The sequence below is a fragment of the Amblyomma americanum genome, chromosome 3, assembly GCF_052857255.1.
Source record: "Amblyomma americanum isolate KBUSLIRL-KWMA chromosome 3, ASM5285725v1, whole genome shotgun sequence".
Taxonomy (NCBI): domain Eukaryota; kingdom Metazoa; phylum Arthropoda; class Arachnida; order Ixodida; family Ixodidae; genus Amblyomma; species Amblyomma americanum.
Genome location: NC_135499.1, coordinates 77,883,443 through 77,909,002, shown reverse-complemented (window position 1 = coordinate 77,909,002; position 25,560 = coordinate 77,883,443). Strand labels below are relative to the sequence as shown.

At 44.6% G+C, this 25,560-nt stretch overlaps 1 pseudogene; it reads left to right on the top strand.

The window, feature by feature from the left end:
- Positions 1–1,380: 1,380 nt before the first annotated feature.
- LOC144123842 (glutamate-gated chloride channel-like) overlaps positions 1,381–25,560 on the top strand; it is a 48,022-nt pseudogene continuing 23,842 nt past the window's right edge.

The window sequence follows — 25,560 nt, the reverse complement described above, 5'->3', positions numbered from 1 at the left end:
GTGAAGCAGGAGTTGGGCGCAGGGTGGCGGCGAAAAGGCACGTAAGTTGCGTCCTGTTTTCGTTGAGAAAAATATTTTGATACTTTCTACGCAGACGTTGTTTTGATGCTATCTAACGGGAACCTAAAACTAATCACTGTGACGATCAATATAATTTTATAGTCGTGCGTTTCTGAGGTTCGAAATGTGCTTTTTCATATTCCTACGGAAATTTGGACAGGTAGCGTTACATAAATAAGACGTTTTCGTGAATTACAGCCTTTTTTGTCCATGTGGACCAGATTTATGTGCGATATTGCTTTCTAATTTGGCAGAATTATTATTTCTTAATGCGTGAAAACTTCTGACGCAACGTACGTATCAAAGTGCCGAGATGGAATTTTATCCGCCAAGTAGGAAAATTTGACCCTACCTGTCATGAAGTCGTTCCAATGAAAATGGCAAATTTCATCGCAAAGATTTATATTAATTTTTTCACACTGTTAGGTGGGCACACTGTACCGCATCAGTTCGAATAAGTACGAAAAACTTGGTGCCTATAAAAGGAAAATTGCGATATGAGTGCGCTGGCGAGCCAACACACTGTGCATGCATAACGATGATGTATAAATCTCTAACGGTAAAATCCAGCCGATCTATTTATGTACAGTTGTAACACAAAACGGAGCATCGGAAACACACTTTCGCTTAACGTAACGTTCAAGGGAATTGTTTTAAAATAAGTCTAGGCTAAAGGAGAGGCAATGGTGGAACTAGCCCACCAAGTTACTCTATCGATCGAAAGGAGAGCCTTCGCTAAAATTCAAGGCATAGTCAGCACTGTCATAATCGTTGTTGAAACCTTCCTTGCATTATTTTGGCGCCTTAAATATCTGCACGGCAGACTCTATTCCTTAAGCCGCTTTTTTTTTACAGCGAGGGTTTGTGCGAATGCTGTAACTACGGACCCTCTCACGTACGAAGCTTGACAGATGTTATAAACGTGTACATACGTACACTCAAGTGGTGTCTCTGTGCAACCTTCAAGGAGCTATTCGGTCGTCGTAGCGTCCTCTGTGCGTTGCATGCCACTGGCGCTCCTATTCACTTCTTATTCGCAGTGTGGCGGTATGCTCTTGAAATGAATATCGCAACGCCAGGCGCTGCGATTATAGGACTGTTGTTGTCATCCTATTAAGAGATTTGTTTTCATCCTTGGTCACTGGCTCAAGCACGGGGACGCTCCAGTTATGGCAGGGAGCAGCCATTTTACTGAACGAGGTCGGAAAAATATCATACTTGTTTTAGTCTGGCTCAGTATGTTCATTAGACCTACTACAAAGTAATATGCGTTGACATTTCTTTCAGCGTGAAGGTGGAACAGCTTGCGGACCCCGAGCCATGTGTCTGAGAAGCAGTCTGTTGTGGCTTGGTTTCCTCGTCCTAAATGGAGCAGCATCAAGCCGGTAAGTTTCACTGTTAGGGGAATGTACCATTTACATAATGCCGTATAAGATTGCTTTCCATGGCTTGAATACAAGAGAATAGAGAACCAAGCAATGTATGTTTGTTCAGACATAGTTGCCAGAATTTTTAAAACAATATACAGAGTGTTTCACATAGGACATTACACAGTTTTTAAAAAACAGGGGTCTTCAGTTAGATGAGCGCTTTCTTCGGCATGACATTGTAAGCGGTGTAGTGCATCGGAATACAGCTAAGACATGCTAACTCGCAAGATGGTTAAGCGGCATAAAATTAAAAAAATAACTATTACTGTTAGGCTTCGTAATTATTACGGCGTGTAGCCAACCGTAAGCAATTTTGTTAGTTTTTCCGTTCAACACAAAGCTTTCTAGTGATCCATTGCATGAGGGCATCCATTGTCAACTGACTACATGGTTTATGTGAAAAAAGTCGTGCAGCATAAATGCCATCCCCATCAAATGCTGCTTCCTGAATTTAGCGTATAGGGAGCTTTGAGTACAACAGCAGCTGAGGCAGGTTCCACTATTGCACTGTGGGAGCGTGCGTTTAAAATTACTTATATATGTAAAGGGGTAATGATACGGAAAAGTGTGCTACTATAACAATCCGAATCAAGAAATTATGATATCGCTTGTAGTTCATACACAGCCAGGTATAGGGAGTGATAATAACGCACATGGCTATGTCGCCTCCGCCAATTTCGCGCTGCCAACGAAATCTCCGTGCTTCACCCATGACGAGTTCCCAAGATTATAAACCCACATGTCAATATAATCATGCCATGTGTGGAGAGCCACCCACGCTAGTGATGCGATTTTTTGCTGCGGATAAAGCGCCAGCGAGCAACCATCTTAGTGCACTTCGTACGGCCTCCTTTGGAAGCCATCGAACCGAGTTCCTGGTTCGATGCCGAGCGTGTCTTGCAGTGTAGGTGCGCAACCGGCTTTTCGGCTGTAGCCAGAATTACGTATTTCCGGTGTTGATACTCTTGTAACGCCTCTTTCCTCATTTTATGTCGGCGCTATGGCATATCAGCTTATTTCTACCCAAACTTTATTCACGTCTTGCTTAAGCTGCTGAACATCATTTATTTTTTCATGCCGCTTCCACTATTGTTTTTTGTTATAGGACAAACCATGCATTATACCTTCATCACCTTGGTTAAAAGATTTAACAAATTTTTCATTTTATTTTTAAATCCACGTCAAAAATCTTGCTTGTTTGTATTCTGTAGCGCAACACTTAATTAGTACAGTCTCACTGCACTGAAAAACATTTTCTAATAGTTTTAGTTTTTACCGGTAACAAACACGAGCAAACACTTATTCGGATTCTGCAAGTGGTCATGATAAATTAAGTTCATTTCTTCATACATGACATTATTGGTGAATAACTACATTTTTGACCGTTATTGTAAATTTATTGCTTTCCATATTTTAGTTTGCAACTTGTTTTATCTTTGTTACTCTCTTTGCGTGGGATATCCAATTACCGTCTCCGGCTTCGGTACCTCCTCCTGTACAAGATATCATTCATAAAATTTCTGTATTAATACAATAGGTTCAGGTACCATTTAACACGCTCTTCCTTAACCATTCTGACGTAATACCTCCAAATATGCACTGGCTTCAGCATGTGATACCGTTTTCTTGTGTTTGAACAACATATCGGGAGCACTGCGTATTTTTGGGTAATACTGCCTGCAGCTCCTATAAAAGTATTCGAAAGAATTCACCATGTGTTAAAGCAAATTCTCTGCATCATTACAGCCGGCGCTGATTGCCGTGTGAAGGAAATGTTAGAGGAAACGCATGGCTAAATCAGACTAGAGTTAAGCAAATTGGACAAAGCAAGTAGCTTACCTGAACAGAAATACAATTTCCGCTGCGATTGTTCGTCGCGCAAATGGCCAGCAGCGCCACCATGAAGAGATTCGAAGCTTCACCACTACAGAGGTTAAAGCGCTGAATGTTTGCCTTTTTGTCAGCTTAATAATAATATTATTAATTGGGTTATTTGGGGAAAGGAAGCGGCGCAGTATCTGTCTCATGTATCGTTGGACACCTGAACCGCGCCGTAAGGGAAGGGATAAAGGAGGGAGTGAAAGAAGAGAAGAAGAAAGAGGTGCCGTAGTGGAGGGCTCCGGAATAATTTTGACCACCTGGATATCTTTAACGTGCACTGACATCGCACAGCACACGGGAGCCTTACCGTTTTTCCTCCATAAAAACGCAGCCGCCGCGGTCGGGTTCGAAGCCGGGAACTCCAAAGCAGTAGTTGAGCGCCTGACCACTGAGCCACCGCGGCGGGTGTATTTTTTTTGTAGCATACTTACGAACTTACTTTCATGCACAAGTGTCGGCAGTTGGGCTAATTGGCGTAAATTTATCTTTAGAAGTAGCTCGAAAGAGGGCACAAAGAATGAGTACAAGCGCGCATTGATTTTGTGTTGGAGTCGTTGTCTTATTACCAATGCGCGACTTTATTTGGATTTCAGCATGTATAGCCGAGAGCGCCATATCGGCATCCTAAACACCATTTTCGAGAAGAATGCCTACGACAGCAGCATGCGGCCTCCAGCCGTCAATGGCACAGGTAAGTTACGTGACAAAGATTGCCGCGCGTCTGACTGGTCCTGGGAGAATGCAATGAACTTACGTGCTCTGGCGAAAGTTCGTCCCTTAAAGAGAGCTCACATGCACCTTCTGTGGTTCTAGCTTGAAGATTTTAGTTTTGCCTTAGCACTCGCCAAGTGGCTTCTCGGCGCATGAAACGAAGGCGCTAAGTCCTGCACTACACTGCAGCACTTTCTAGAGCTTGCGATGATCAAAAATGAAATGGAGAAAAGCGATGAAGAACGCGCGTCAAACCGGGCTAAGTTAACAACTGAGAAAAAAAGAGAATGGGTTATAACTTGCATTCATCCTTCGTGAAAAAAAAAGCCAAGAACTTAGAAACAGATGCAATAGTGAAACGAAACACAAAACGGCAAATCCACAATACCTGATTTAAGCAGCATTAGATGCAATGAAGCAGAAAATAGAGAGAGAAAGACGAAAAGAAAGACAAGAACAAGGAAAGGCAAGACTATCATGCAAACACGTTTGTCTGCCCTACTTCACTTCTAGTTGGGGTGAAGGGAGCGAAAGAGTAGAACAATGAAGATCTAGTGCAGACTGCGGCGTGGACCACTTTGACCACTGCCGCGTTGTCCTTTAGATCTGAGTGCAGGGTACAGCCAGCATGAGAAGCACCTTGATGGTGTTCCTTTAGGCGATGGCTGTGGCCAATGTCCCAGGACATTCTTCTCCTTTAGGGGACGCAATTCCAGACGGCAGCGTGTTGTCTGTAGGCACAATCGTCAGCTCTCAGCGAATGTTGACAGGCTGCAGTGATTAATAAATTAGAATGAGCTAATTAACTTCGCGTACTATTTAGCATGTAGTCTACGACCACTGACCATAGCGGGTTTTAAAACGTCGTAAGCACGAAATCCATTTCGCCTGGAACAGGTAGGTGTTTGTAATGCTGCACACAAGGAAACGCCAACACGCTTTTCATGCGGGATTTCGGCAGTAAAACGCTTCTTGAAATGCCAAGGCTGCATTCTTCGCGTTAGGAACGCTCTTTGACTGTGCAATGTGCTCCAGAGGAGGCATAAACAGAGGGCTGAAATCAGTCTAAGATTCAACGCCGCTACTACAGAAAGCTCTGAAGTAATGAAGCCCATATAGCCAAGTTCAAAGAATTAGATAATACTGATATCTTTACTGCTGAGCTAGGCAGTAACCACCGGATGCTATAGTTATCATGAATAAGGTAAAAATAAACAAAATGAAAACATATAACGTTTTTTCCGGAAAAGGATAAAATATTCTCTGATGGCGGGCTCCGGTTCCAAAACCCCTGCTAGGCACCACCACCCTATGAATTGCGCGATGTTATTATAAATATGCATTAGTGACGATTGCATCGCATTGTAGGGTGACCAAGGGGTATGCAGTGTCTGCAAAAAAAATTGCAGTGGTTTAGCTCTGGTTAAATCTGGAGTGACGGAACGCTACAGCTGGCCGAGTGGAACTCGCTCTGTCAAGTTTCAAAGTCAGTCTTTCGCCGCTCCGTTTCGCAGGGCGTTCCTTCTTGATCTTCGTCCCTACACGTGATTCACTCTTCCCCACCCCGCCTCTGTTTTGCCGGCGCGCCGCACAGCCAGCAGCTGTTCCGCACCACGTGACAACGTGGCGGCGCCACCACGCTAAAGGCTAGAAGTTCTAGCGTAATGTATCTATCACTTTAAAAAATCCACTCACGAAATGGAGGTCTCTAATCCTTTAACATGCTGGTACGCATCCAATACTCACGGCGGGTCGTGAAATCAACAGGCTTTAGTGCAGTCGGCCGTTCTGAGATTCTGGCGCCCATAATCCTTAGAATTATCCTGCAGGCTTCTGTTATTTTTCAATCTTTTTAGGTTGCCCCAGCCTAATATATGTTTCATTGAAGCGTCATTTTCAAATTTGGCGCACGGGTACTGCTCACGCACGTGCTTCGATGCTCCAGCATCAAGTACACAGCATGCAGATTCTGTTGCGGCGCAACATATGCATGAGCCCTAAGATAACCATACAATGTTTTTTTGCTTCTTTCGTGGTATGTGGAGTTCGGCATACTAAAGTTCCGCACGGCCTATGTTGGATGCCGTAGTGAAGAAATTCTGACTTAATACAAACCCACAAGCTATTTTGTGGCGAGAGCTACAATACGGTAGCATTCCGAACCTTCAGCGTGGCGGCGCGCAACCCTGTGGCGGCGCCGCCACGCTGTCACGTGACTGGTCACGTGGTGCGGCGCCGTGGCTGGTCACGTGGTTCGTCACATTGTTAGTCACGTGAACAAGTTCCACTCGGCCAGCTGTAGCTATCGCGTCACTCCAGGTTTATTCAGAGCTAAACCGCCGCCAATTATGTTTTAGTGACCTATCATCCTAAAATCGACTCGGGTGTATTCGAGTTTCTCCTCTATTGAAATACGGCCGCTGCTGTAAGGATTCGATGCTGCGACTTTTAAATCAGCAGCTGGACGCCAACGTGCCGCTGACCCATCATGGTGGTTTGGTTTTATGGTTTTAAGGGTGTTTAACGTCCCAAAGCGACTCGCGCTATGAGAGACGCAGTAGTGAAAGGCTCCGGAAATTTCGACCACCTGGGGTTCTTTAACGTGCACTGACGTCGCACAGCACACGGGCCTCTAGATTTTCGCCTCCATCAAAATTCGACCGCCGCGGCCGGGATCGAACCCGCGTCTTTCGGGCCGGCAGCCGAGTGCCATAACCACTCAGCCACCGCGGCGGCTCCATCATTGCGGTTGTTTCATTCATCAGGATTCAGATGCATTGCGAGGACAAATATATCGCTTTTATTTTGAACGCCAAAGAAAACAATGGCTGTATACGCATACATTGAATAACTGTTTCATATTCTGTTAGCAATTTTGTGTTAACAGTCAGCCCACGTCAGCTAAGTGCTAGCGTTTTATTAAGCAGCCGTCCTGTCGGCTTGGGCTTGCAATGCGGCTCACACCACATGCCCGCAGTACTCAAGAAGCTGGTCTGCGTGCACGAAGCCATCACTGGTGAGATGATTCAGTTTAAAGAAGGAAGCGAGACACCAAATGGTCTCGTTGCTCGGTTTTGTGGGTCCTAGAAGAGAAGAGGAAGGAGCCAGCGTAGCAGTGATTTTACGTACCGCAGTAGTGAGTGTATGTACGGGGCGTAGCATGATTTTGTACACGAATGGGCACGTTCCAGCGCCGTCCATTTGACCATTTTACAGGTTGAATCCAACAAGTAATTTTACATAGTCACCTTCCTTTTTGGACGTCACTCGAAGGGACATACGGTATCCGCACAGGTACACCTACTCGTTTACATGACAGGCAGATCAGGTTTTCATTACTGCTTCTTAAGGCGACTTCAGACCGTTAGCAAAGAAGCAGTGAGGTGTACGAAGGTGACACCTGCAGCGCTTTATTGCTGCACTCCAAACTCTTTTGGCTCCTTTGCATCAGCTGCATATTCTTCGATTGAAGCTGCAATATGAGAAAACGTCTTTGAATTTTGTTTCGTCATAATAGCGAGACTATTTCTTTGGTCCTGGCCTAATAAGTTAGCGGTGCGGGTAAGATTTTCAATTCGATCTTCTCCTTCCAGCACACTTGCTCACGTTATCACGTTATTATTGATGCGATCACTAGACGCACATCTGCTTACAAACAGTCGGGATCATGCCCCACTGTTCCCGCAAACTTTTTCAAAGTGCCTACTAAACCGCCGATGAAGTGTTATATTTCACTGCACCTTACTTCAAGTGGGAGTCTTGCAACGAAGAACCGCTCGAGGAAGGCCCTCGTTTCACAAGCCTGCTCTTCGAGCACTCTCTTGAGAGATGAAAACAGCTGTGTCTCAATCATGCTAGTCGACCGGGATTTGTTTCCGGACGTGTCCAGCGTCCTTAGGGGGGAACCGTTCAATTTTAGGTAAAAGCACCTGTCAGTGCAAAGAACTGCCGCCGAGAACTTGGGGCAGCAAACAGTGTCGAGAGTCAGCCTGGAAGCGTCAGGTGATCTTCGATGTGGCCATCAAAACCCCAGAGCCGTGTTCTTTGTTCCAGCACTTTACCTGCAAAGAAATACAACCCGTAGCGCAGAGAACAGTCAGAAGAATTTAGCTATCATTTCTACCATTCGCGGAGAGTTGTGTAAGACACGAACCCGCAATAACAAACCAGAGATGTCTTCATTGACCCCCTCCCATTAAGGTATTTAAAATAATTAGAGGGGGCAATTATGCTCCGCCTTAAGAGCATGACGCGATAGCGTGGTGGATTAATTCTCATATATGTGGAAGTTCATTCCTTACATTATATTCGTAGATCCCTTAGGGCCCTCGTACACCCCTGCGTACTGGTGCAGCGGTTAAGCGATGCGCCAGTGCTCTGCAATCCCAGCGGCACGCATTGTACGCACCAGGGTGCTCTTCCCTAGCAGCCCATCATTATCTTAATTTGGCACCTGCTACGTTGGGCAGTTTACTCACTATCTTTTGGGCAGCTTGTGATGATGCCGCAAGGTGACGACTTATTTCACGTGTCTCCTATGTTGCTCTCTGAGGACGAGCTGCCAGAGCCATGCCCATGATCGCGCGCAATGGCACCGCCAACATTGTCGACATCATCGAGTAGACCGCACTTTTTTTGTACATTTATCACGTTTTCAGCCGGATAAGTTGCCTCTATGTGCCGACTTCTGCAGTCCATTTTGGATTTATATCCTACAACATTAAGAATTCTCCTGACGCATTACCAAAGTCGCTTCCGTTTTAGGAGCGTTGCAAACATGCAAAGCATCTTCAAGCCGACCCGGTGAACGCAGGCTCTTCTTTGGTCCGCAAGAGGTGGCCCAAAGTTTCATATAGCCCATGCTTTGAACACCACAACTGCCTGTTTCCGCCCCTACATCGACGCGATGTATTTGAGTAATTACCTCAGAACAAATATATACACTCTTCCCTTAGGCGTACATTAATCGTCAAAAAATTATAGTCAGCCACCATAACACTGTGCCGGAAAGTCACGCTGTACCGCTGTTAGACTCCCTAAGATTAAGTGGGAATAAGTGAGTTATCGAGACAACTGTCTCTCTGTATATGACGCTCCAGTGTCTGGGTCGCCAAAGAAACACTCGCACCAACTACTTGCCACCCTCTGAGCTTACCTCTCTTTTTAGCATGTCCTCGGTGGCGCATTCCGTCCATTGCACGTCGTCATCCTGGTACAGGCGGCCATCTAGAGGACAGGCGCTTTCACCTTCGTGTTCGCACTGGTCGTGCAAAAGTAGCACATGGAGTGCATGCAGAGTGGCAACGCGGTCCACCTGCGCACCAGTCCACAGGAACTGCATATACGGCTCACGGGAACCTGTCCGATGAACCGCAAAAGTTTCCAGTCAAGTCATTCAGACAATCCTACTCAAGTGTAGCTCTCATCACCCCATGCATCATGTTCTGCATCCGCTCACTTCTCAAGGATGTTCCGTGCCCAGGCTTGCGAGTGGCGAGGCAGCCCTAGGGTCTCTTCCTGTTTAACCAGCGCCATCTTGAATTCACAAGGCCTGCCCGCTTTCCGTTTCCCCCGCTTTGACGCCAGCTACTTTGACTGCTGACCCCTCCGCATTCCACTGGCACTGAGACGTCTCCTTTCCTCCCTCAACCACTCCTGCACCCATCCGTTGTCGTGTTCCCGGACGTGTCAGCGTGGGCGGCCGCGCTCCATTGCTGTCGCGTCCGTGAGGGCTGGCTAGGAAATTACTTGCGATCGCGATATCTAAATTTTCGCGTCGCCTGCACCTGCTTTAGAAGCGATGGGTCGCTTCTGCGTGCCCAACTGCAAAGGAAACTATGACAACGGCCAAATGTGCGTGTGTTTTCGTTTCCAAAAGACGCCCGTAGGGTTACGTGGGAGCGTGCTGTTCGCCGCGATGACGTCGACATACAGACTTTCCGAGATCCTAAGGTACGTTGTGTCGGCGCATCGAAGCAATCGCTGAAGACTGATAATTCATCACGGTGCTTAAATATGAAGAAGGTGTGGTTTTAAAATTCATGGGACGCGAAATTTGCGCTAGTTTGCTGGTATCAGTAAATATATCTCTTTCTCATGTACCCGGCCATGTTTTTTTGTGGTTGAATGCATGCAATTTGTTAAGTTCAGTGCGGGCGTTCGTGTCTTGGTTAATTAAATGTGCCTATGAATTCCATCCAATTCTGCAGACAGCATATATACATTAAGAAGGTATATTCTTACATTTTGATTTAACTTTTCAACTATATTTATTGAGTGTAGTGTTTTGGATTAAGAATGTACAGTATTTTTAGGTCATTGAAGCTCTTCTATGCAGAGGCGTCTATGACATGGGTGCGCAGTCTAGCATACAAGTAGCGACACCAAATTTGGTTCAAACTTGAAATAAAAAACTGAATAGAAAGGAAATATTTTAGTTCCTGAAGGAGGACATGAAGTTGGGCTGGTCGGTTCATAGTTGATGCGAATAAAAACTGCGCGAAGTGGACGGGACAAGGAGAGACACAATGACGCACACACAAAGCGCAGATCTTTAGATTAGAGAAAAAGTCCTCAAGGACTTTTTCCTCCGGTGCTTTTCAAGTATACGTGCTACATTTTGAAACCCCAGTATCTCAGAAACAAGTCCGCGTATACAGACGCTACTGGCAATACAATAGAAGCACCAATGGGCCTCAAAAGGTTGACTCCAGACGCAGTACCCCCAATTCTTTCGAACAGTCCTGCTTACCTGTCGGACAGAAGGCCAGAACGTCAGGAGCCGGAGGAAAAAAGGAAGCGCCTCGAACAAGTTCAGTTACAATAAGCCATACAACTTAGAATTTCAGCATACGAAGAAGATGAGCGTGTCAACCACCTACCACGGTTCGGACAACTTCTCACACGACTGCACGATTTTGAAGTCTCCGACATCTGGACATTAAAAAAAGGCGAAAGTGTGTACTATTTGTGCACGTTGACGGCGGTGCAGGGCCACCGGAGATTGAGTGTTCTGTAGCTCTCAGTGATGTCATAGAAATCTCAGTCTTCTGGAAAAAAAAGTCAAGCTCTCTCAAAAATGAGGTCAAGATTTTAGTGAAAATTGGCGATTTGCGCATTCTTCACTGTGCCTTAAACAGCGTGCAGGTATTCATAGCGCCGAGTGTGTGCCAGCGAGAAGAAAAACTGGAAGCCTGTTGCAGTTCAATTTGCATCCTTCATGATGGCCTGGCTAGTGACGAGCTACTGCCGGGAGAAAAAGGTTGAAGTCGTCACTTTCCTAATAGGGCAACTCCGATTAATTCGCAAAAAAGAGGCGCCCTAAGGTACCCTGCAGCGCTCCCTGTCTTTTCCAGCCTTCTTTTTAAATTTTCCCCCATGCCCATGAATTCCTTCGCAGTCGTGAAAAAAACAGATTTACCACACCGATGAACATTAATGAGGGTATGCAGTCATTGCAATGCCAGTCCTGCAAAAGACCAAAATGATGAGGGGTTCCTGCGATACATAAAGAAGAGAGCAAACCATATAATACTGCACGAAAGAGTGGTCACATTCATCGTTGATGAAATTCACCTTCAACAATATTTTGATTTCAAGGGGGATCAGTGTCTGGAACGGCGTCGAACTCTTCTGAAGCGGAAAAAAACTGAACATGTCCTCATGGCACAATCCTTGTTGTCAGCCCACAAAGATGTTGCACATATTGTTCCCGTAGCCAGTATAGAGGCAAGTCAGCTGCAAGACGTTCTTGTGAGAAGCATTTTGGAATTGGAGAAATTTTGGAATTGGAATAACGGAAAACAACGCTAAAAACTGGAAGGTTACGTAGCTGTTTTCTAAACAGAACACAGTAGACACTGTTTTTCAACATCGTGCTGGCAATACGAGGTCGCTTTTTTAGTTTTTGGACCCAGCTACATTGGTTGAACAGCGTAAAAAATAACTGGCTAAATAAAAAACCTCGCACATGCATTTTTTGATCGATAATTTAACACAGGGTCAATTGTACAAGTTTATGCTGCATCAGTTAAGACTCTGTGAGATCTTCACGCTTCCGAACAACTGCTTGCTAAACTCTGACTACTTACTGACCTAAAAAGCTTTTCATCCGTCAAACATTGAGTGTCAGAATGTAAAGTTCCCTCTAAAGGTATTCAACTGCTTTGTGGTAGAGGCCTTAAGAAGGCGCGGAACTTGGCTTAGTTTCCTGTATGTGATAAGCACAGCTACTTTCACTGGACTGATCAATAAGTGGCGGTGCATTGCTAATGTGAAAACCCCTTCGAAAGGGCGACGCCTTAGAGACAACCTCCAAGAGCCAATTAAAAGCATCAACGAAGCACTAAGGGAATTTCGAAATTCTTTCTTTGGCTGGCTCGACTTGTGAAAAGACGTAAATATGAAGACTGGTGCCCTAAAAAATGATACACACGCAGCTCTGAGGCTCACATCACACTCCCTGATGGAGCCTAGAAGGTACTATCTTGACAAACTCAATTTTAATTATACACTTCTCTAAAAATACCTTACCCACCGTTTAGAGGGCAAGTTTGGCAAATATCGCTGCCTCTATGGGTCAAATTACTTTGTTTCCATTCAAAAAATATTCGAAACAGTAACAAAGATTACGCTTCAAGATTCCTTGTCCTTGACAAATATGCAAGAGCTCTGCAAGCGATGTACCACACCTAGTGACAGGGAAAGGCGTTTTGAAGACTATGGAATTCATAATACACAGAACATGAAAAGTAAGGCACCCTCTCTACAAGCTATCACATATATAGCAGGACTCTGTGCGCATGCTGCACTGAAGAAGCTACCGGTCGAAACCAGCGCGGAAGCTTAAAAACGCGGGATAGAGAACTGGAGAGAAATATTCTCACTAGACGCGCTCTCAAGTTCCCACAGCCAGTTGTCGTCAATGCTGTCTTGAAAGGACAACTAGCACTTGAAAAACAGACAGATAAAGAAAACTGCGCCAGGTTTCCTGCCGCAGGCAACCAAATACACGTAGTTGTTGCCCTGACAAAGCATCTGCTTTCAGAGAGTGAAGAATTAGATTATTGCTACAATAGGCACCATCCTGACATAGTGCTGGAGATCATCTTGCGCGCTGCTGCGAACACGTTGTTGAAAAACTCATCGTCATCATCAGCCTGAATACACCCACTGCAGGACAAAGGCCTCTTCCATGTCTCTCCCTGTCATTTGCCAGCTGCATCCACCCTTTGCCCGCAAACTTCTTAATCTCATCCGCCCACCTAGCCTTCAGCAGCCCCTTGCTACGCTTACTTTCTCTTGAAATCCACTCGATATGCAGCGGTTATCTTTCCTTCTCATTACATGCCCTGCCTAAGCCCATTTCTTCCTCTTGATTTCGATTGGGATGTCATTAAACAACGTTTGTTCCCTCACCCACTCTGCCCAATTCCGGTGTCTTAACTTATCATTTTTCTTTCCATGGCTCTGCGTTGTCCTTAGCTTAGGACGAACCCTTTTCGTTAGCCTGCATGTTTCTGCACCACAGGTGAGTACCGGTAATATACAGCTGTTATGCACTTTTCTCTTGAGAGATACTGGGAAACTGGCATTCATGATCTGTGAAAACCTGACATATGCGCTCCACCCCATTAATCTAAGAGGAGAAGGAGAACACAACTTTATGCGGCGCGTGCTGCCGGATTTGTGAACTAGAGCGCATGAACCAGAATTCTGACCATAGAATCTGACCGTGATAATCAGGGGGAGTAGAAAGAAGGTGGACGATGAGTGGGGTGCGAAGGTTTAGAAGAATGTGGCTATTATTGCGCATGTACAAAATACAAACGCTGTGTACAACTGCCTTTATCATTCTTGAACTTCTTACATCGGGCAACTAGCCGATCCATTAGCACGCGCCGAAAAGGGTAGATATTTCTTAGAAAAAGGGGCTGCCTCACATCTGGCCGATTATTATCGTAAGCATCGTTGCGCTCCGCTTTTCTAAGAAAGAAATGCGCTTTTCAAGCATACACGTCCGCCGTATGTTCACCTGCAAGAATGCAAACCGTGCATGAGTAAGTGATCACTAGAAGATAGAAGGAAGTAGAGACAATTGATAAAAGGAAATTGATAAATGTAAATAGAGACGAGTATTTATACATTGTCGGCCCCGCCTCTTCGGGATAATAGGATAGTGCAGCGCTAAAAAGTCTGCCGCTTGTCGCATCGCACTCGTTGGACTTTTTTTTTATGGTTCATCCTTTTGTGTTTAGTTGTGACCTACTTGATAGTCCTACTTGTGATCTTGTGACCTACTTGATATGAAAGTATTTCATTGAGGTTTTATGCTAGCGGGACTTTGAGCTGTCTTGATCTCTGTCGCTTGTAATTTCGTGTTTCCGCCCTGCTTCCACCAATATAAGCATTTTTTTTATTGAGCGCAGTTTCATTTCTTCTTTTTTCATTTATTGTTTCCTTAAACATCTGAGGACAACACATAAGTCCGGAGAAAATTGAACTTTATACTTCCAACAAGAACACATTAAAACCGAAAAAGAACAATGAGGTACAGAACAAGAAATATAGCAGTATGCACTAATTAAAAAATACTGCTTGAAATAAACAGTGATAAGTTAAATATACGAAATACGAAGCAGGAAAAATATATCGAACACGATGCATTGCATGAACAAGTACAGCACAATAGTTGTATAAAAAAAAACGAGTACTGACGCTCAGCCGTTTAAAGGGTAGAAATGCATATAAGCGAAAAATATTTCAGTAATGCGAAGGATCTGAGAAATCTGAGTCTGAGAAATTAATCAGATGCTACTTTTGCTACTTGCATGGTGTACCTTTCCTCGCACAATCTTCCAACCGTTTTGTTTGAGCTTCTGGAACGAATTGCAGAATAGCCACCGAGACTGGGCTCGCGTGGTTCAATACGGTATTAAAATTTGCTATACCATGAATCCTTGCTACGTTTGGTCCACAGGGTGACAGAGAAGAGTCGCACTTTGCATCACTAAAGTTGCGCCTTTCTAATATTTGTCATTCCTGTTTCTCTTGTGAAAGGTCCTGTACGTGTGGAGGTCAGCATGTTTGTCCTGTCCATCCCGGAGTTATCAGAAAAGCACATGGTGAGCAATGCAACTTCGTTGCTGGTGTGTCTCCTCACTAGGCGTGTTTTTTTAATAATAGGCGGCACACCTTGGGGTTATTCGGCGTGAATATGGGTACGAAAGAGGCTTATTCCTTCCCCCCCTTTCCTTTTTCAACTTATGCCTCATGGCACACTTCTCGAATAAAAAAAAATAATAAGGTTCAATGTATTCTAGGCTAATCACGCATGCCTAAATAAACTATAAGTTGCCGATATTGTGTGTTATAGTTTTTGGCACTCCCTGACTACGAACACTCGCTGTCTTTCCCTGCATTATGATATGCTGGAACAAGAGATCTGGAGATGCATGCAATTGAAAATAGAAGTGAACCAACAAATAAGTAACTCAGGCTGACCAAAGAGAGCAACAGGTGTGAGAGCGACTGCCTTTCTCTCGCCCTCTGCCTTTCCCGTACGCTTGATGCAAAGCAGAATGCTCTTTCCCTTTTCTGTGCGACGGATACCCTCTTCCCACCCACTCCCTTCTGTTTTACAATCGCAACCTTCAAGAGATCTCTACAAATCTGCCCCCGGCGCCGTCTGCGGTCTATAGCCGGACTTCCTGTTTGATGGGCTACTTGCAGCATCAAAACATGGGCAGCCTGTGACATAAGACCAAAGTGCAGAGAGCTTTCGGATAGTTATTTGCCATAACGCGAACAACAATGCCTTGATTAATTTGATTTCATTCCGCTGCTGTTATTTTTGTCAGCCGTAATTGAAGATGTCCCAAACAGGAAGATAGTTGCTGGCGCCTTGCGTCAGTCTGCGAGGATTCGTGAAAGTCATTTTATTTTCCAGAAAAGGATAAAAAGTACACAGTACCGACGAAAAACTTCCATTTCTCGCAGCGTGTATGAGAAAGCGTGCCATATTTGATGTTGACATAAAACGCATCATTAGAACAACGCAGCAAGGAATTCATAAGTTACAATTCAGCTGCGAGCAATAGCTTGAGAGCGGACGTCGGTGTCGATTTTTTCTTTTGTTCAGTTCTTTGTGGAGTATGATATAAAGAAACTAATCTTCGCCGTCGTGATGGGCAAAAAAGTCTCCGATTGCACATATTAGCCTCCGAAAATATTTTAGACCTTTACTGACAATATTTGCCCCTCACGGTAGTGACCGAATTAAGGCCGGTTCAAATGGACGCTCGTTGAGAACATTTATTAACCTTGAGTGAAAGGCAACCTGAGTTCCATACAACGAGCAGGGAACGAGTAGGACAACGATAGAGCTGTACAAAAAGGATCATAGTTTACATTTATTTATTTATTTATTTATTTATTTCAAGAAACCCCTAAAGGCCCTTTTCACGAGGTTATTACATAGGGATTTGATAAAAATTTGAACATCAATATACAAGAAGGAACATCTAACATGAGGCACTGAACAGAAACAAAACAATAAATGCGCAATAACATAGTCCGCAAGCGCCAAAATGTGGGGAACAATAAAACGCAAAATGAACACAATGGAAAAAAAAGAAAACAACGTAATAAACGGAATGAAAAGCAAACCTAAAACACATTACGTGGACCGGAAGAGAACTACGAGAAACTAAACATCGCTTTCATTTTTAAAGGTTAATGAAATGATGTATTGGTTTCAGTTGCGATTGTGGAAGGCAGCCGGTTGCAATCAATAATGGTTTTGGTTATGAACGATTTGGCGAAAGTGGAAGTGCTACATGTGATGCGTTTGATCTTGAAAGGATGTTCTCGGCGTGGAAACGTGCTGAGGCTCAGTGAAAGAAATCGCCGTGAAGCAAAAGATGATGGTAAATTTTGTGGAAATGAGTTATACGAGCGAGTTTGCACGATGAGAAAGGTTGTCAAGTCCTGGACGAGCTTTTAACACAGTTACGCTAGTAAAACGTTAGTAGCCGGAATAAATGAAACGAGCAGCATGGTTTTGCAGGAATTCGACGTTATTTTTGATGTAACCTTGATTTCGGTCTCATATGGCGGAAGCGTACTCAATTTTAGGTGTAATTAATATATTATAGGCAAGTTTACTCACGTGCGCCGCAGCATGTCGAAGGTTACGTTTTAAAATGCCAAGAGAAGGGCTAACAGCTGCTAGAATCAATTTAATACGATAGCTCCAAGTTAAGCCTGACTGAAGGTACACTCCTAGATATTTGAAAGTGTTAGCTGTGTCAACTGTTATGTCATTAAGAGAGTATGCGGTAAGAATTTCTGGTAAACGAGAAGAGCTTTTTCATAGAAGGGTTTAGGGTCATAAGCCACAACTGGCACCAAGTGCTAATAGAACCGAGGTCAGTTTGTAAGGATTGTCGGTCAGAGTCATTTGTAATTGTTCGGTACACAACACAGTCGTCAGCAAACATTTTAACTTGGGAAGAAATGCGACTTCGTAAGTCATTAATATATATTAGAATGAACAGGGGACCAAAAACACTCCATTGGGGCACACCGGATGTGACATGGGTCATTGTAGAGTTAGAACCATTAACAGAAGTGAACTGGACGTAAGACGAAAGGAATTCTTTAATCTATGCTAGTACCGTAGGGTGCATATCGAGATGCGATAGCTTGAGTAGTAGTGTGTGGTGAGGAGCACAATCAAACGCGTTGGTAAAATTAAAAAACAAAGCATCGACTTGAATTCCGGTATCCAAAGAAGTAAATAAGTCGTTAGTAAATCCGGCGAGCTCAGTGTCGCAAGAAAATTCCTTGCGAAAACAGTGCTGATATTTAAAAATGATGTTATGATCTTAAGGATAATAAATAATTTTAGTGTGTGTGGCGTGTTCAAAGAGCTTGGAGAAGGAGCAAGTCAATCAAATGGGTCTATAGTTAAGAGGATCAGAGCGGATGCCAGATTTTAAAATAGGCATTACGTTGGCTACGCGCCAGTCGTGAGGGATGAAGCCAGATTATAAAGACTGAGAAAATAGCTCAGACAAGACTTGAAAATTACTCTGAGGTATGTGTTTTAGTACTATGTTGTTAACGCCCAGCGGATCCGCGCTTGTGGTAATTATAATATTAGTTAACAAAAAAAGAATACCATCTTCACTAATGACTATTGGGGACCCAAAAGACTCATAAAATGAGTTGAGAACTGTAGCGGTAGTATTTACTTCTTGAGAGAAAATAGATGAGAAGGCGTTGTTGAAGCGCTGAACACAATGGCAATCGTCCACCTGGTCACCATTAGAACTTGTAAAGAAAGAATCTGGACGCGAATGAGGATTAATTGAACTCGAAAATCTTGGGGGGTTTTTAGATAGCATAGTGAGCAAAACGACACTATAAATCTGGCGACGGGTAGCTTTAAGCATTTTTGGTAATTTTTACCGCTTTTGCACTTTTCCTATGTGATCAATAGGTTGTTAGCGACCGCCTTCCTTTGCGAACGCTATTTTTTCTTTTTATTAGCACTTCGCAACAACCCATTGAACCAGGGCGCACTTTTTCTGCACTAAATTGTGATAATTTGTGTGTATTTTATAGTGAGCTTAAATAGGGTAATTTTAAACAGTGTCCAGTTATGCTCAATGCAATCGAATGAACATTCATCCAAGAACCACCTAAAACAAGAGGTTAAATCATGATTCATTTGGTCACAATTAGCTCTTTTATAACAGCTCTTCACCTTGGAGGTAGTTTTTTTTTTTCGATAATTCTACAGTTGAAGCGGCCAGTTATGATGTCATGGTCCGAAAAACCATGAAGGTGAAATATTTTAGAACAAGAATCAGAATTATTGGTATTAATTATTGGTATTAAATATCGGAATTAATCGCGAAAAAAGGCAAACACGTACTGTCGGACATATTGTTCATATCGGTTTGTTTTATTTTAGGATAGGATATCTTCTTTTTGAATGTCTCATAGGAGAAAGTGCGGGGGGCCTCTATAAATAGAGTACGGCATTCTATCAACAAAGAGGCTTGTATAACGGAAAACTGAGGTTTTCAGTGAAACGAGCTATAAGCTACAACAGAAAAAATAAAATAAGCAAAACAAGGTAAGATCATTTAATATACGTTTCACGACGAAGGCCGTTTTTGAAAGCAATCTGCATGACCATAAACACAATTTTTTTAGAGCGGGGAGCTTTCAGCCTAGGTTATAGTGCCATGCACTTATAAATTCTTATCGTGGAGTTTCTTTCGGTGTTCATGTTACGAGCTTGATTCGAGTGACGAGAAAAAGATGTTGAACATTAGAATCAAAACTTTCAGTCTGTAATCCTTTTTTCCTGGACAAAAAACATCTGCATGGCAAAAAAAGAACTTTTCTTTTAAGAATAAAAATTAGTAGACGTTGTCGTCACCCTCCGTTCATGCGTAGTCTGCTCTCAACCGACACAATATTTGTCACAATCAAGAAAATCAATGTAAATTCAAAGCGACATTTAATCAGCAGATTAGTCAACTTGCAATTTCTTTAAAAAGCTAGTTTGTGTGAGGTGTGCTAGATCCATTCATAGAGACTTAGAAGAGCGGAAAGTTGGGCAAGTTAATTGAAATACAAAGAAGCGCCACAAAGAAAGCTCGTTGTTCTAGAAATTACACTTATCATTAAGGTAAGTAGGCTAAGTTAGCTGAAATGCAGAGATTAAGTGCGACAAAACCGAGCCCATTGTGCCAGAAATTATAAAAGCGGAAAGTAGGACAAGCTGCTTGAAATACAAAGAAGTGCGACAACAAAAATGCCAATTGTACTAGAAATTAAACTTAGAAGAGAGGAAAGTTGGGTAAGTTGGTTCAAATGTAGAAATGAAGTGCTACAAAAGAGAGCCCCTTGTACCAGAAATTGCACTTATAACCGCGGCAATTTGGGGAGGTTGCTTGAAATGCATTGAAGATCCACCAAGGGCCCGTTTTACTAGAAATTACACTTAGAAGGTAAGAAAGTTCGGGAAGTTAGTGTAAATGCATAGAAATGCCACAAAAAGAGCCTGTTGTAGAAGAAAATAACTTAGAACACCGGAAACTTTGGCAAGTTCCTTGAAATGCATACAAGTGCCACATGTACTAGAAATTGCACTTTGAATAGAGGAAAGTTGGGTAAGTTGGTTTAAATGCAAAGGCGGAGTGCCACAAAAGAGAGCGCGTTGTACCTGAAACTGCACCTATAGAACAGTGCAAACATGGGCAGGTGGGTTGACAGGCATAAAAGTGGCTCAGAAAGAGTACGTTACGGCATAAATTACAGATAAAATGGCGGAACGTTGGGCAGGCTGGTTGAAACGGTTGAAAGCGCTTGCCCTTGTAATTCTTTTTTTTTCGTCCGTGTGCTCCCGTAGCCACTATTTTTCAGCAATGATTTTGATACTGAAGTTTGGGCAGGCGCCGCGGAAGTAAGATCTCGGCAAGTGAGCAATGAAAAAAGTACATCCTAGCACGCTGCAGCAGCCGATGGGCACGCATATAGCGAGGGAGCACGTGGATCATCTGGGTCACCAGTGCCATACAGGTAACGGCACCTGTATCATTTCTCTCGGTCGTCTTGAAGATAAACAGTGCCGAAGCAAAACAACAAGGCTGAGAGAAAAACTTTAAAGGCGATAAATTGGTTTTATGTGGAAGAAGTGCGGTAGCATTCTTCCTTCACTCGCCAGTCAATTGCATTTGTGACTATTAAAGTTATGATTGTATTCCAAATATGAAATATGAGTCCTTTGTCTTTCGCTACCGGTTGACACTACCGAGGCCTTTGCAGTAATGCTTCGTGAACGTCGTCTATTGCGAGCTGGAGTCATGCGCGCCGGAACTGTAAGACGGTAGGTGCAGCGGCGGGACCGGTTGTGATTTCGACGTCTCCCTTGTCCGACATAAAGGTATACAGCAAACAGCTATTGCCCTCTCCACTTACAGAATGAGCCCCAATTCTGATCCTGTTTCAGTTCCGGCTACGCGCAACGCGCCACACTGGCAGATCATGGTGTGTTCTCGTACGTACATATAGCGGCGCAGTGGCGCTAGATTTTACCGAGCAAAGCGATGAGGAATAGCTCCCGCAAACATCATTTTTGCACACAAAGCTCTTCACGAGGGTTTATATTTTGCACGTACGCGCGATGTTGTCGATGTCATTTTGCTCTTAGTCATTTTCGTTTCTGCTAAGTCATTATTTGTCCAGCGCCCACCTCCTCTGTCCTCCATGTAAAAAATTACGGAGGGAACTTCAGACTGCTTACGTGGTGTCAATACGAAAGCATGCACGCTGAGTGTTCGGCTGCTGCGATGGTGTACACCTACAATGCCTTGCCCTGTGAACGTGATCTGCTCGCGCCGGCCGAATGAAGTTGATGAAGACGACGACACCCAAATATATCCCGAATGAGTGGCAGTTTTAGAGTTCGGGTTGTCTGCGCTGAACGCGCAGTGCTCTAATTAAGTGGCGAGATAAACTGATCGGTCGCGTGGGCCTGGGTTCGAAACCCCTTCCGAATCAAATTTCTTTTTCTTCCTTTCCTGACGGGGTCATATGGGTTTCGGCACCATCTGACGTAGACAACGAAAACACCGAATTTTGCGCCTGTTGAGCCATTTTATGCTCGCGCATTGATAAGGGGAGGGGGAGATAGGGACTGTTGACAGGTGGCAGCTGGAGATAAGCAAATCCCTCAAAACACGACAAAGTAGCGCCGAACCCGCGGACAGTTTTCGCCTTCATGGCCTTCCCAGTGTTTTCGCACTAAAACACTACAACGGGCCAGCACGATTTTTCCAAACGTGGAAGGAACACTGGAAACCACACTGTGGTAATGACCTCATCTGCCGCTCAACGTTTTACGAAGCAAAGCCGCGGCCTAGAGCGGAAAATGCAGACACATACGCAGCAATTCTGGACAAAATCATTTTTGAACAGGAAAACCTTTTATGAACGCAATTTGTTCATATAACGTAAGATTTCGCTACACAATCAATATACCCTCTGATCACCCGACAGCAGTCTTGAATTTTTTTATCAATGTATTTGCTATCGCCAAAAGCGTTCCCCATTGGTTTTCTATGTTAGTCTTAACTGTTCCATGCGATTGATGGAAACCCTAAAAGAATTCGCGACATATCAACTGATTTCCTTCAATGATTTCCTTCGATGTTTCCATTAAAGTATCTTACAATTTTCAAAAATTTTGCCCGAAATTGTTGGACATTTCCCGGACTTTCGTCACCGCAGCTGGCAATGCAATAACGTTGTGGCGCCTCGCACGACTACACGATGCAAGTGTACTTCCGACAAAGCTGGGTCGATCCGCGACTGCAGTTTGACGACCGTGCTGGTGACGTCGAGTACCTTAACCTGTACCAGGCCGACAAGATTTTGAGGCCGGACGCGTTCTTCGCCAACGAAAAGGAAGGCTACTTCCACCATGTTCCCCGGCCTAATTCCTTTGTTCGGATATTTCCCACAGGACGCGTTCTCTACAGCACGAGGTGGGTGCGCTCGTCTTTTTAGCGGTCATTTGCAAAACATGTGTCCGCTCATTAAAGATCTCCTTTATAAAGTCTACCCTTTTCCTTTGCTGTACTCAAGGGCTCTATTGTCAGTTTGCCGTGTTAAGTGACGGAGCTGGTGTGTGTAACAGTGTGTGTCATTTCTGTTTCCACGTAACGCAGTCAGAAACAGCTGAATAATTTCGACGTAGTTCAGCACTAAGCAAATACGCTAGCATTTAGGATGTTTTTTTGTGCGTATCTAGCGTGTAAGTGACAAATCGTCCAGTATTATTCTGTCAGTGGGGGCGCCAAGGGAACCGAAACGTTGCCTGAGGTGCCAGACAGTTAGGTGAAGTGATTATACTATGGAATCTTGATGGGATAGTGAGGTGACTTCTGTCGCGACATGGAGGGATTTGGGAACTACTGGAGGAGAGATAAACGCGAACGAAAAGGCAGGGACGTTAACTAGAAGACGCCTAGTATGCTACCCTAGACGTCGGAAGGGAAACGGATGGAGAGATAGAAAGGAGATAGAGCAAAGGAAGATCACTTTTTCACGTGTCCGTTGGCCGTTACTTACAGGGTACACCGGGGACACACGTATACTTCACAACCTTGCACTGAGTCCTGAGTCCTTCAAGAACTTGAAAAGCGCGTTCACAGCTGTTCTCTACGATGAAGGTTTAGTGCAAGAACCCAGAATCTTGGCTTTACTAAGTGGCCGATTATCTAAGCAGTGGAGAGTTGCCGCCAGGAGGGCATGCTGACGCTGGAACCAAGGGCAGTTACATAGAATGTGCTCTGTTGTTTCGTCGCATCCGCAGTTCTCCCATGCAGCAAGGTCTTCCATTGCGATTAAGTGAGAGTACGCATTTATAACTGCCACTCCCAGCCGCAGGCGACACAACAGCGCAGCATCGCAGCGGGACAGGCCATACGGAGGCTCGAGTTGAAATAAGGAGTCGATGCGGTGCAGGAGGCATGCGGAGTTTCCAGGAGAAGACGCTAAAATCTCATTTCGGCCAATCATTCACAGATGTCTTGCTACGTCAGCTCTTGTCAGGTGTATCCGGACAATGATGGCTCTACCGCGAGCCGATCGAGCTGCAGCGGCAGCTTTGTCGTTTCCGACAATTCCACAGTGTCCTGGTATCCACCGGAAGACGATATCATGACCATCTTCCTGTGCCTGGTGTTGACGATACCTTAATTCAGATACGAGTTGGTCGTGATCGTCATGATGTAAAGCAGAATTAAGACTTTGTTAGGCTACTTTTGAGTTCGCAGAACAGAGCCCATTTGTGGGGTGTTTGCGCACCGATGTACTGCTAGCCGAATGAAGAACGGCCAATTCTGATCCGGTGGAGGTTGTCCGATGCGAAGTTATCTGGTTAATACTGGCTTGTCTCAAGTTGAACTTGTAGCTGAAACTGAACCATCTGTATGCACATGAGAGCGGCCACTATATTCGGTATGCAGTAGGTAGATTTTCAACTGTTTTATGGCCGGCGTCGATAAGTTGCTTTTTTCGCTATGCCTGGAATTGTAAGCTGCACAGTCACCGCAGACACCACAGCACAAAGGAAGGCCGCGCCGCCGGGGTGAACTGTGGTGGGATGGACGACTGGTGGGCTACTACTACATTTGAAATCGCTGCGTGTGGTCTTTTTGACCGCCACCGATATAATGCGATGCTAGAGAATCCTTGTTAGATGACGTATACGGGTTCTCAGGGTGTCGAGGTTTATATACGTCGAAAGTGGCTTTATTCTTGCGTAATAGCAATGGTAGCAATTATTGATGCACTGCTAGGGAGACCCAAGCATGTGCGAAGTGCCTGACCTTTTTGAGTCTGGAAGGCCACGGCCGGTCTCGAGGGGAGCGCGCGCTTTTCTTCTTAAGGCCTTCGCAATGGGGTCTGTTTCCGCCTCCCGCCGCACCTCGGTGGGGTCGCCACTTCCACACCGCTCCGCCGCTGCGACCGCCGTTCACTCCGAAGGAGAACGCGCGCTCGCTCCCAATTCGGCCTGCGTCAGTGGTAACTGTCAATCCTTTATATTTTGCCCTTTACGCTTTACGCAAAGACCGCGTAGTAAGCCCCTTTCCCATGGACGAAATCTGAAATAACGGATTAACGTTTGCGTGCTCACTCCTTGAGCCGGACTGTGTATGGTCGAACGTATGCTTCGAGCACAAACGTCTACAGGTTCCACCCTTATACTTGGCTAAAAAGCAAGGCTTTCAGCTTCTATAGTACGTCTTCCGGCAGGCTATTTAGGAGTGTGTAGAATGATATGCGGCATGTAATACTTGGATGGCGAGTTTCAAAGAGTAAAGGATTCTGCAGAGCAAATATAGCTACTGAAATTTCAAGCGCAGCTGCTTTAAGTTTGCACAACCGCGGCATTAGCAAGAATTCATGGTGCTACCCCGGAAAACGCGTCATGTCATTCGCTAAAAAAACGGTTATAGACGGAACCCAACCCTGGCTGCTGGAGCAGAGCACGCTGCACGCACGCGACGTCCAAGATTTCCTCTTGGAAAGGCATTTTGAAGTTTGGTGGCGTCTCACGGCCGCCCATCCCACCACACGACAATGCGAAAATTAAGTCACTTGTTTACAGTAACTGCAAGCATGAACTAACTGCCAGCAAAGCAAAATTAGGAACTGGGCTCTGTCTTAATAAAATCGGCCTTTACGAGCGAGCAAACTTATCTGGGAGGCGATGGCTACCAGCTTTGCATTATCCTCCTGCATATCTGTAGCCTCGTCCTTGCTTTCGATAAACCTCCCGTGAACATGAACTTTCCTCACGTCATTCAGTAAACAAAGTCGCTCGCACCACAAAAAGAAGCTTTCCGCAAATTAACGGAGCACCACTAAACATCACAGCAATGCGCGTTAT